We start from the raw sequence: 12,841 nt of genomic DNA on the forward strand, positions 1-12,841 counted from the left end.
TGAGGTGCCACGTTGAACTTCCAGTGACCAGTATGAGAGATTGAGAGCGATAACACCAAAGTTAAGACACCTGCTCCCCTGTAACATTAAAGAGTCACATGACACTTGGGAGGGAAAATGGCTAATTGGGCCCAATTTGGACATTTTTACTTAGGGGTGTACTTACTACTAATGTATTAAATAACAAAACAGTGCTGTGGTGCCTAAATAACACACTAAAATTGCTAAATGTTCATGTTCACAGGAATAAGTGATCAACTTATAAGTACCTGAAATAAATAAATAAATAAAATAAACTTGCAAAGAATAGCAAGATACAAGGTGCACAATCAATTATTTTAAATATTAATAAAAAAATGTTTTTATTTTTTATTTATATATATTTTTTTATTTTAATTTTATTATTTTTGTGGACCATGTATGTGTGTCACGTTTATTGTATTCAAGATGCTTGTATGATGGAGTCACCAGCGCCATTTTGATTAATGTATATTTTTATTTACACATTTAGCCCAATTGGGAAGGAGTTGGTTTTCCCTTTTTAGGTGTCCCCGTATGTGATGATGCCGATTAGTCACTCCTCAAATCCAGTGTCAGCTCAGTGGGGCATATCATGTGGTGTAGTATTGTCTAATGAGCCGGAGTGGAGAAGGAGGAGACGACGCACCTAATCAGGGAACACCAGTATATTTAAACAGTGATGAGATGTCTAGTCTGCGCCCCTTACTGAAGAAGCCACGCCCATTTTACGTAACGCGTATAGGGGGGAGAAGTCGCAGTGGTGACGTCATCTTGCGAGCATATTGCTGTTTTATGCATTCTGAGCCCGCACTGCTTAAGTGCTCCGCTTGTGAGTAACATTTTAATGTTTTAACTGATTAAATAAACCCTTTGGTATACAGAGAGTACTAGATTTGGCTTTTTTATTCCTATGTTTACCGGATCCATTTGAGGGATTGCCCCACTGGTTGGTAACCAGTCAATCAGCCTCTGGCTGCACGGATGAAATAGGAGCTTCACGCCCGGCTGATCCGTTTGAATCCCTGAGAGGGAATCTGCTTTTTCTCACCTGCTGGTGAAACAGGGGTCAGAATTTGAGGTGAGCGGCTAGGATACTGAGGTGGAGGAGAGCACCAGATTGGTGTATTTTTCATTTGGAAGATAATGGGGACTGTTATGGACTTTATATCATATTGATTTTTTATATCATATTGATTTTTATGTCAGATTATTTGAATATATATATATATTTTTTTTTTTTTTAATTCTTTATTTGCAAAGCGATAGTATAACAGCATCAAACAAACATCAATACAGCGGGCACATCAATTTTTCCAGACTGTAAATACATATCGACCGTTGACTGTTTGTATAAATTTGTACAGTGCTGATCTGGGTTACCGGTCTTTAATGGAAAGAGGCTCGCTGTGTCCCGTTTAATATTAGGTTCTACCCCTTATTTTCTTTTCTTTTCTTCTTTTTTTTATTTATTTTTTTTACCTTTTTTATATGCAGTAGAGTGAGAGTAAAAAAGCTAAAGAAGGAAGAAGAAAGGGAAAAGGAAAGTATTGAGAGAGAGGGGAAAGGGGGGAGGAGAGAAGGATAGGGGGGGCACGGTAAGAAAGGGGAGTGGGCCCCTTCCTCCAGCCCCACCGTCAGTTTCTCAGTGTTCATCCCTGATTTCCAAATTACCAAGTACTTAAGCCACCAGCCCTGCGTACTCCTCGGAATAGAAGAATAGAACCACTTCTTGGAAAACTGTTCTCCAAGTCTCTTGTCGGTTGCTACAAGGTCCTCCATTTTGTAAATTTCAGCTATCCTCCTCAACCATACTGCTATACCCGGGGGCTCCATCCGTTTCCAGAACAGGGGGATACAACTTTTCGCTGCCGTGACCAGTGAGGGCAGGACTGATTTCCTGTATGCCTTGCTCGGTATTTCATGATGATGTAGTAAAAAGAACTCGGGAGTCTTGGGCAGCTCCCGATCTGTGAACTTCTGTGTGATACGGTGTACCTCCGACCAGAAGGGAGCCAGGAGTCTACAAGACCAGAAGATATGAAGAAGAGTGCCCGCCTCCTCTCCTCTCTGGGGGAACATCCGGTGTAGCCTGTCTGGTGTGTAGTACCAATGTGACAAAACCTTAAACCCTGCTTCCTGTTGAGCGGCACAGATCGAAGTTTTATATGTAAAGAGAAATATTCTCTATGCCTGTCTCTCGTTTAGCCTTAGTCCCAAGTCTCGTTCCCATTTGGCTAAGTAAGGAGGTCTAAATCCTTTGGGGGGTGAGATAAGGAGTTGGTAAGATAGTGAAATGACATGGCGCACCGGGTCCTGCTCTGCGCAGAGAAGCTCAAAAGCTGTCAAGGCTCTCAAGAAAGGCGCCGGAGGAGGCTGTGATCTAAGAAAGTGAGCTAATTGAAGCTTTTGCCAGAAGGAGAGGCTCGACAAAAGGGTGTCATCCATTATGTCCTCCCTGGCCATCCACTTCCTATTCCTGATGAAGTGGCGAAGTTGATATCTGTTACTCCCCTTTAGATCTTGGAATCTGGGTTCATTCATTCCTGGGCTAAAAGCAGGATTCCCAGTTACTGGGGTAAGTGGTGAGGGGGAGGGCGCGATCGAGTGCTCGCGAAAGATTTTTTGGGCCAATCGCCATGTCTCTCCTACTGTAGGATGGTCCTTTATATGTGCTGATAGGTTCTTCTGGCACCAAGGCAATCCCTCCAAATCCACTCCCGTCATACATCACTCTATTTGGATCCATTGTTTTAGTGTCCCATGACAACACCAATCAATGATTCTTGTCAAGTGGCAGGCTGAGTGATAAAGGGCCACATCTGGGAGAGCTATTCCCCCGAGCATTTTTGGTAAACGCAAAATTGACTGGGCTAGCCGCGGGGTTTTCCGAGCCCAAATGAACATGACCAACGCTCGATTCGCTGCTCTAAGGAAAGCGTTCGGAATCCTGACGGGGAGGGTCTGAAGGTGGTATAATAGTCGGGGCATAACGTTCATTTTTACTATACTACATCTACCAAACCAGGAGAACATGCCCGTCTGCCGCTGCTGCATGTCTTTTTTGATATCTCCTAACAGGGGAGGAAAGTTGAGAGGGAAGACGTCTTCCAACTTCTTTGGTAGACGGATGCCCAAATATTTGATGCAGAAGGTCGCCCACTTAAAGGGGAAATCTGCTTGCAGCAGCTTGGACAAGGAATTCGGCATGGAGACATTTAAAGCCTCCGATTTTTGGAAGTTGACCTTAAAGTAAGACAACCTACCGTATTTCCGTAATTCTGACATCAGATTAGGTATGGAAACTAGGGGGTTAGATATAAAAAAAAGCAGGTCATCAGCGAAGGCTGCTATTTTGGGAGACAGGGAGTCACTCAGATGGATCCCCCGATATATTAGAGTTGTCCCTCACCATACAGAGAAAAGGCTCCAAGGATAGGATGAATATCAAAGGGGACATGGGGCAACCCTGCCTTGTCCCGTTAGCAATAGCAAAGGGGGAGGAGAGCTGACCATTTACCTTCACCTGGGCCGAGGGCCTGGAATATATAGCTAACATGCAGTGCATCATCCGCTGTCCTACCCCTATGTGACAAAGGGTCTCGACCAGAAAGGGCCAGTTCACCCTATCGAACGCCTTTTCGATGTCAGTTGAAAGAAGCAGCATCGGGGTTCCCTGCGTATTGGCTGCGTGAATAAGGTTAATTGCTTTCATGGTGTTATCCCTCGCCTCTCTGGAGGGCACAAAACCGACCTGATCCGAGTGGATGAGCGATGGAATCCACTCCGATAACCGCATGGAGAGGACCTTGGTAAAGATCTTTAGATTTACATTAAGGAGGGATATAGGCCTATAGTTTTGGCAGAGCAAAGGGTCCTTATCCTCCTTGGGTATTACAGAAATGAAGGCCCGTAGTGAGTCCTGTGGGAGACTCGCCCCCTCTCCAGCGTCGTTATAGGCCGCTAGAAAATGCGGTGTCAGGATATCGCCGAATGTCTTATAGTATGCCAGGGAATACCCATCTGGGCCCGGGGCTTTACCATTTTGCATACGGGCCATGGCTAGTGCTACTTCCTCTCCCGATAGTGGTTCCTCCATAGTTGCTAAAGCCTCATCAGGCAGCCGGGGAAGGCCAGATTTGACTTGATTTGCCTGATATACTCCCGTATGGCCTCCCTTTCTATTAACGTTTCTCTGTCTGATGATTGATGCGGTAGGTTGTACAATGAGGTGTAATACTTGTATAATTGGTCCACATCTCCTCTGTGGTGTGTACCTTGGAACCACCTTCTCCCATAAGCTCAGGAATGAAAGTTTGAGCTCTCAAGGCTCTCGCTAACAATTTACCACACTTGTTGCTATGTTCATAGAAAGTGCGTTTACATTTTGCGATCACTGCCTTAGCTCTGACCAACGCCAGGGATCTCAGTTGGTTTCTCAGGGTTGTTAGTTCCAAAAGTGTTCGGGATGCCAGGGATTGCTTATGCATGGACTCTAATACCCTAATTTTTTCTAAGAGGTCAAGAGTTTGCTGAATCCTTGCCTTCTTGAGACGGGTGCCAATTTTTATTAGAATTCCTCTAATAGTGCACTTGTGTGCTTCCCAGACCATCAGGGGGTCACTGTCCGAGCCCACATTGGAGGAGAAAAAGTTTCTCAATTCCCTAGAGACTTGAATATATTTTTTTGTTGTGTGTATTATCCCAATTTAGGGAACACTTTGAGGGGGGAAGATTCCTAATCCCCTTCATGTGAATAATTGATTGTGCACCTTGTATCTTGCTATTCTTTGCAAGTCGATCACTTATTCCTTTGAATATGAACATTTAGCAATTTTAGTGTGTTATTTAGGCAGCGCAGCACTGTTTTGTTATTGTTATCATTTATGTGAAGTGAACACGGTATCTGTGTTAGCAGCAGCCAGGTGGGAGGGTATTTTGTGGTATCTCTCACTGATATTCATTATTTTTTTATATATTTTATATATATATATATATATATATATATATATATATATATATATATATATATTTTTTTTTTTTTTTTCACCATTTATTTGCACTAATAGGATTTTGTTTTTTATTGAATGTATTAGCTACATTAGGTCTAATCACTCACACTCTCTTTTCCTTTGCATTTCTTGGAATTTCAGAAAAAAATCCCTATTTTAATGTTAATGAACTTGAGGGATTGTAAGTAATTGATATTTTCATTACATACAACATCTGTTATTTTGGGACAAGACTCAAGTTTTGAGGAATTTCATATGGTGGGGTCACATAACTGGATGATTAGAAAACCATGTGTGTAAACTGTTTGTTGCAGCCTCTGTGGGCTGGGTGGACATTGGCTGACATCTACTAATGTTATATGATAAGCTTAGTTACTCTAACAAGTATAGTTGCTGTATCTCGTACATTTACATATGTAGAAAAAATGCTAGTTTATAAGCACTTCAGGTATAATGTACAATTTTGGATTACATAGCTACGTAGTGACTTTTTTCTTCATCAGTTAGATGGACAATAGTAATCAGTTGAAGACCACAAGGTACATAAATAATATGAACATCCCCTTTGCTTCACTTATGGATTTCTTCAGCATACTAGTTAAAGGTACTGTACATATCAGGCTTGTAATTATAGTACATGGACTGATGGAAGACACTTAGGTTAGCTTACAGTAAGAAGATTGCTCATTGTGGGTGCCACTTCTGGTAGCTCAAAATAGTTCAGTGAGACAGAGTTTGCAGAATTTCAGTCTGAAAATGTTTTTTATGTTATGGTACTACAGCAATATGTTCCCATATGCTAGCTGTAACATTTTACATGTCATTTTTATTCATGGGTGTTGTTAGGTAATTGCCATAGCTGGGATCTTTTCAAAAGAATGTAGCACACTGCAGTTACATGGGCTGCAATGCTTTTTATATACATAAAGGCTCAGAAAAACAAAAAAACGAAAATAACAAAAAAAACATTTCAGATACCTTGTATCAGTTGGTACATGCATAGATCTCATCTGTCCAAAATGTTAGAATTTTTTTTTTCTACAGTTATTAATATTCCCTACATCACAAAAGAAGGTACAAACTCATACTTGAACACAATCACTAAAACTATGAAACTGTAACATGCTAATATAATTTCAATGGTTATTTTTAATTTTATTAAAAATGCAGCTTCCATTAAAAGAACATCTAGTGTTCCCGCAATAAAGGTCCTTGCTCAGTTACTTCCTGTTGTGTGGTGACGACACTCTCCCAATTATGCTTCTGCGTTGTTACGCTGAGCCCCTGGTGGACACTAAAGCCCCATACACATGGGCAGAATGTCGGGAGACATTTGGCAGTACAAAAAATACCGGCCGACATTCTGCCTGTGTGTATTTTGGTCTGTCCAACAGAAGCTTCTGTCAGATGTACATGCTGGAAAGCCAGCAGCCATCCAAATCCCGATCAGCACTCTCAGCCAATGGCAGAGAGCACTGATCGGAGTGTTCTAGTGGGGGGGCTGTCCCCTGGTCAGAACATAACAGCTCAGCAGGGGAGATCGCTGTACTAACCTTGAATGGTTAGTACATCGGCTCCTGACCAGAGCTGTCAGTTTTTCTTCATGCAACCTTCGGGATTGCATGAAAAAAAGAAAAAATAGTGTGTACCCGGCTTAAAAGTGGCTGTACCAACACACATGCAGGCATACTCCATTCTTGTCACTATCAGTAAGGCAGTCTAGACCAATGGTGTGGAACCAACACTGCAGCAAGTGCATGTAGACGGGAAGTGAGTAAAGAGGCTGGGTGAAATCATCAGTGAGTAAGGATGAAAACAGTATATTATAAATAAAATACATGGCTATAGTAAGCTAACTATTGAGCTCATTCCCTATGTTACATGTTAAGATAGACTGTTACATTGTGCCAACATTTCTATACTGTATAACATTTATATTAATTTGTGTAGGACTTTGCCACATTTTCTGGCCTCAGCTTATGATGCTCCAGGAAACACTGTAGCTCCTTGTATTGTATGCGGTAGATTTTCTAAATGTAAATAGACTGAATAGACTGTGAATTCTGCAAGTACAGTTGGACTTACAGTTGTGCTCATAAGTTTACATACCCTGGCAGAATTTATGATTTCTTGGCCATTTTTCAGAGCTTATGAATGATAACACAAAAACTTTTCTTTCACTCATGGTTAGTGTTTGGTGGAAGCCACTTATTATAAATCCACTGTGTTTACTCTTTTTAAATCATAATGACAACAGAAACTACCCAAATGACCCTGATCAAAAGTTCAAAAGTTTATATACCCTGGTGATTCTGGCATGATAACAAGCACACAAGTGGCTATTAAAGGTAACCACCCTCACCTGTGATCTGTTTGTTTGTAATTAGTGTGTGTGTATAAAAGTTCAATGAGTTTCTAGACTCCTGACAGACACTTGCATCTTTCATCCAGTGCTGCACTGATGTTTCTGGATTCTGAGTCATGGGGAAAGCAAAAGAATTGTCAAAGGATCTGCGGGAAAAGGTAGTTGAACTGTATAAAACAGCAAAGGGATATAAAAAGATATCCAATAAACTGAAAATGCCAATCAGCAGTGTTCAAACTCTAATCAAGAAGTTTCTGTTGAAACAAAACCATGGTCAGGTAGACCAACAAAAAATTTCAGCCACAACTGCCAGGAAAATTGTTTGGGATGCAAAGAGAAAAAACCCACAAATAACTTCAGGTGAAATACAGGACTCGCTGAAAACATGTGGTGTGGCTGTTTCAAGATGCACAATAAGGAGGCACTTAAAGAAAGATGGGCAGCATGGTCGAGTCACCAGAAGAAAGCCATTACTACGCAAATGCCACAAAGTATCCCGCTCACAATATGTCAAACAGCACAAAGACAAGCCTCAAACCTTCTGGCACAAAGTAATTTGGAGTGATGAGTCCAAAATTGAGCTTTTTGGCCACAACCATGAACGCTTCATTTGGAGAGGAGTCAACAAGTCCTATGATGAAAGGTACATCATTCCTACTGTGAAACACGGAGGTGGATCGCTGATGTTTTGGGGATGTGTGAGCTACAAAGGCACAGGAAATTTGGTCAAAATTGATGGCAAGATGAATGCAGTATGTTATCAAAAAATACTGGAGGAACATTTGCATTCATCAGTCAGGAAGCTGCGCATGGGATGTATTTGGACATTCCAAGATGACAATGATCCAAAACACAAGGCCAAGTCGACCTGTCATTGGCTACATCAGAATAAAGTGAAGGTTCTGGAGTGGCCATCTCAGTCTCCTGACCTCAATATCATTGAGCCACTCTGGGGAGATCTCAAACGTGCAGTTCATGGAAGACAGCCCAAGATTTTACGGGAACTGGAGGCTTTTTGCCAAGAGGAATGGGCAGGATTACCATCTGAGAAGATAAAGAGCCTCATCCACAAATACCACAAAAGAATTCAAGCTGGCATTGATGTTAAAGGGGGCAATACACGGTATTAAGAACTGGGGTATGTAAACTTTTGATCAGGGACATTTGGGTAGTTTCTCTTGTGATTATGATTTAAAAAGAGTAAACACAGTTGATTGATAATAAATGGCTTCAGCCAAACACTAACCATGAGTGAAAGAAACATTTTTGTGTTACTCATATTCTCTGAAACATGGCTAAGAAATCATAAATTCTGCCAGGGTATGTAAACTTATGAACACAACTGTATTTTCTTATTTTTTGTTTCTGCCAATTTCCATCATCCAATCATGTGCAAGCAAAACTTTTTCTTTTTAATTTTCCTTGCACCTGATTGGGCATTCTTTACAAATTGAAGCTTTTACCATATGTACATTACCACAAAAAATGAGTGCAACTGCACTTGCAAAGTCCATTTGCCTTTAGAAAATCCACCTTTATGTATTCAGCATGTTCCCACTTTCACCACATATGCAGTTCCCAATTGTGATTTTGTGCAACACTCTGTGGGATACATATACTTTGTCAGTAAATTTGTCTCACTGTTTGCACTTGAGATTTTCCTAGCAATCAATTGGAAGGTTTTGAGATATATATATATATATATATATATATATATATATATATACACATCATAATGTTAATTCAGCATGACAGCATGAAGAGCAAGTCATGAAGCTCAATGTGTAGCAGCCAATCTGATTTAGTTGACATGCATTTTGATTGGTTCTGTACTGTGCTGCCCTAATAAGCCCACATGAAATATTCTCAGACACTAAGAGCATACCTCCCAACATTTTGAGATGGGAACGAGGGACACCTATTGACAAAAGTATGTAGGCATAGGACACACACCCTGCCACACCTCCTTAAAGGAGAATTATACAAAAAAGATTGATTAATTAAATCCACAAGCACTTTTTTTTTACCACTACTATTCTTTTATACTGGCTTTTAAAATTTACAAAAGCAGCAATTGAGAAATTAGATGAAATGTTTGGAACCGTAAAACACCTTTGAAAAGATAAATCGTGATTTTTTTTATACAACTATATAGACCAGACCAAAATGAGGGACAAATAAGGAGGAAAGAGGGACAGAGGGACTTTGTTCAAAATCAAGGACAGTTTCGAGCTATGGCAAGAGGTACATATAATTTAATACTGAAGCCAGCTCTAGTGATATTTTGTTACTGCTCTTATTGACTTTCCTAACCCCCATGACTATGTAAATTGCAACCATTAGTGAATGGGGAAACTCATAAACATGCAGCCGAAGTATAGTTGGTTGAGTTCTCATTATAAAGAACTCATTTGCATTCACTTGACTCACACCATGGCATCTTTTGTGGGAGAAAACCAAAAATGTATTTTAAAATAATTCAGCCTTCTCCGTCAGTAATGCAAATCTCATTCTATGTTTCCCCTTCTATACATTCTATTTTGAAAGCGTGAGGCTGTTTTGCTATTTTTTGGCACTATTACCTATGTTTCACATTCAAGGGGCTTCCTTGGTAACTGCATCTGGCTGTTCCTTAAGACTTTTTTTTTTCTCGCGCTGAAAGGAAGGAGGTGATGAAAAGGATCTCCTCAACTCAATGGTCTGGTTCCAACGACTTGCTAGAGCCTGCCCTCCTCCTCCTCCTATACACTGGCTGGCTTTTGGCAGCCCTGTGCAAGGCATTACATAAGCATGTTTATTCTTATTCCCCACAGCTCTTCCTTCATTGTGAACATGAAAGTGAGAATTTCCTTAATGAAAACAAAGACAGAAATATCTTGATAAAGTTGTATGCCTCTTGCGTTTGCACGAAAATAGATTTCAGCATTTGTTCCATTTAAATGCTTTACAAATTATGCATGACATTTTCTGTGAATTAAGTTTACGTTACTCTTTTGTTTTTCATTATAGCTTATGGCTTTCCTTGCGTCTTTTTCATTTCTGCTTCTGCACTGTAGGTAAGAGTAGCATTTGCATAGAGATTATTAATAACCATGAAAACACTGTAATCTTTGTCCCCATGATTGCCATTCAGAAATGGCTATAGTGAAAGAAATAATGTACTATTACGATACATCCCATTTTCTCTGTGCAAGGCCTGCTCTCTTTTTGTGTGGCTAAAATAGAATGATGGCAATGAAACAACAATGCTTTTGTAAGCATAATGCTAAAAGACACTATTTACACATGTGTATACATAGATTAGTGAAAAGAAGTTTGGGCCTAATAGCGTTAAGCAGCAAATCCAAGTCAATAACCATAGGCTAACTTTTGGATACCTCTATCGTCCACGGTTTAAACTTTCCCAGCTTGTTGTGGAGTCTGAAACACAATACTAAGGTGATTGTGTTAAGCAAGGATTAAATATGATTATAATGTTACACAATAAACCTAAGCTGAGCAAGATGATTCACTACCGGTTCTCTAAGGCCACTCAGCAGGTCTGATCCAGGACAGTCAAGAGATCTTGTTAAGATACAGACTAGCTTTATTGGAACCCAGGCTACATATTCTCTGAGCTTGCTTTCTGTATCTTTACACAATTGCTCAATTATCATCATGTTGTGATATTTAAAGTAGAACTAAAGGCAAAACTTTTTTTATCTTGGATAGAGTAAGGTCCTTTCCACTTTGATCAGCAGAGGATCTGTTCGCTGATCCCCTCCTGATTAGAGCAGAGTGGGAGAATGACAGATCCATGCCTGCTCTGTTTATGCAGTGTGCACACAGACAGACCCCACTCTGCTCTATGGGCGGTCGGGTGTAAACATACTCTGCTGTCTATTTACACCCGACTACCCTCAGATCCGACCCACCTACATGGAGGAGAATGGATCCCCTCCTGTTTGTTGTTAGGGGACTGGATCGGAGGTAGGCGGGTGTAGTCCACTTACACCCGCCAGTCCATAGGGGATGAATGGAGGGTTCGATCGGGTCCACCAGAAAAACTGACAGGTTGACCTTCTCGGAATGGTCATTTGAAAGGGGCCTAAGGAAGGGTGATGACCTAGATTTATTTAGTTTTTTTTTTTTTGTCATCTGTCTCATTGGGGAGAATTCCCTTCACTTAGCCAAAACGTGACGTGTGGGAACATCCCTCTGAAGTGAGGAATTACTTGGTAGTCCCCACTGGAAGATTTCCCTCTTTTCCTGTTCTGGTGACAACCCAAAATTAGAAACCTTTATTTTCCTTTCGCTCTAAGGGATAATAGTAAGGTGGACAAATAAAGAGGATGTATCGCCCTAATGTGAGGCACAGACAGCAATAAAAAAACTGACAGGTGTTCTAATCCTTCTACCCAAAAAAACACTTTTTTTGGATTTTATACTTACTGATTTTCTGTTGAAAACTACAAATTTCTGGTTCAGCAACATAAATACCTTTAGAGCTCTTTAGTGTAGATACTGCAGTACCTTTCTTGCTGGCTTTGCATCTCTAGAGAGCAAATGAGTGTAGAGCTCAGACATCCTGAGTCCATTAGAGGCGCACGGGCGCCGCCCCCCCATCCATGCATCTGACCCCCTGATCTACATGCAGGGCACCGGATGTATGGATTCCAATGGAGGGGGTGTTTTTTTTGAAGCCCAGTTGTGTGGCAATAGCGAATTATTTTTTGTTATTTTCATGCTAATTCTTTTCCTGGCCAATCAGGAAGAGGGCCATGAGACCCGTCACCCGATTGGCCGAAAGGAGATGAGATCTTATTGGTCGCCAGGAGGAGGAGGGAGGAGACCCTGGGGAACCGAGGGAGGAAACGCCCGCAGCCCGGAGAGAAGCCACTGGGAAACGTGGGAGTAAAGGCCCGAAGCCCGGAGAGAAGTTGTTGGGGAACCATGGGAGGAAATGCCCACACCCCAGAGAGAAGCTGCTGGGGAACCGAGGGAGTAAATGCCCGGAGAGAAGCCGTTGGAAAACCGAGGGAGGAAACGCCCACCGCCCTGAGCGCTACCCAGGAGATGGTGTAAGTGCGGGCCCTGACTGACAGATGGGGGGTGGGACTGTGCCGCCCATGACCCCTCCGACCCGGCCGGATGATTGGCTGATTGGGGGGGTTTGGTGATTGTTTTCTACTTTTACCACACCAAGTGGCATTCTTTCTCCAGTGCAGCTCTCTTGTATTGCAGATAGTTATTTTATTTCCATGATTGTAGTCATGTGGCTTTGTGGTTGACACTACTGCCATGCCTTTCTGGAGGCCTGCTTTTTTTTTCCATCCAGATAGTGCATGAATTATGTCTGCTCATGATTGCTTGTGTGGGCTTGGGTGGTTTTATATGCTCCACAACCCAAAACATGCTGGAAATTTAGTTAGCTTATAGCTATGTTAATTCTTGGGTAGTGGTGACA

General features: G+C 41.4%; 1 protein-coding gene across 3 annotated transcripts in view; it reads left to right on the forward strand.

Annotated features, from left to right (window-relative positions):
- Nucleotides 1-12,841, forward strand: part of AFG2A (AFG2 AAA ATPase homolog A) — a 621,949-nt gene that overhangs the window by 492,999 nt on the left and 116,109 nt on the right. The window lies entirely within an intron of this gene.

Source organism: Aquarana catesbeiana, linkage group LG01, assembly GCF_042186555.1.
Source record: "Aquarana catesbeiana isolate 2022-GZ linkage group LG01, ASM4218655v1, whole genome shotgun sequence".
Classification (NCBI taxonomy): domain Eukaryota; kingdom Metazoa; phylum Chordata; class Amphibia; order Anura; family Ranidae; genus Aquarana; species Aquarana catesbeiana.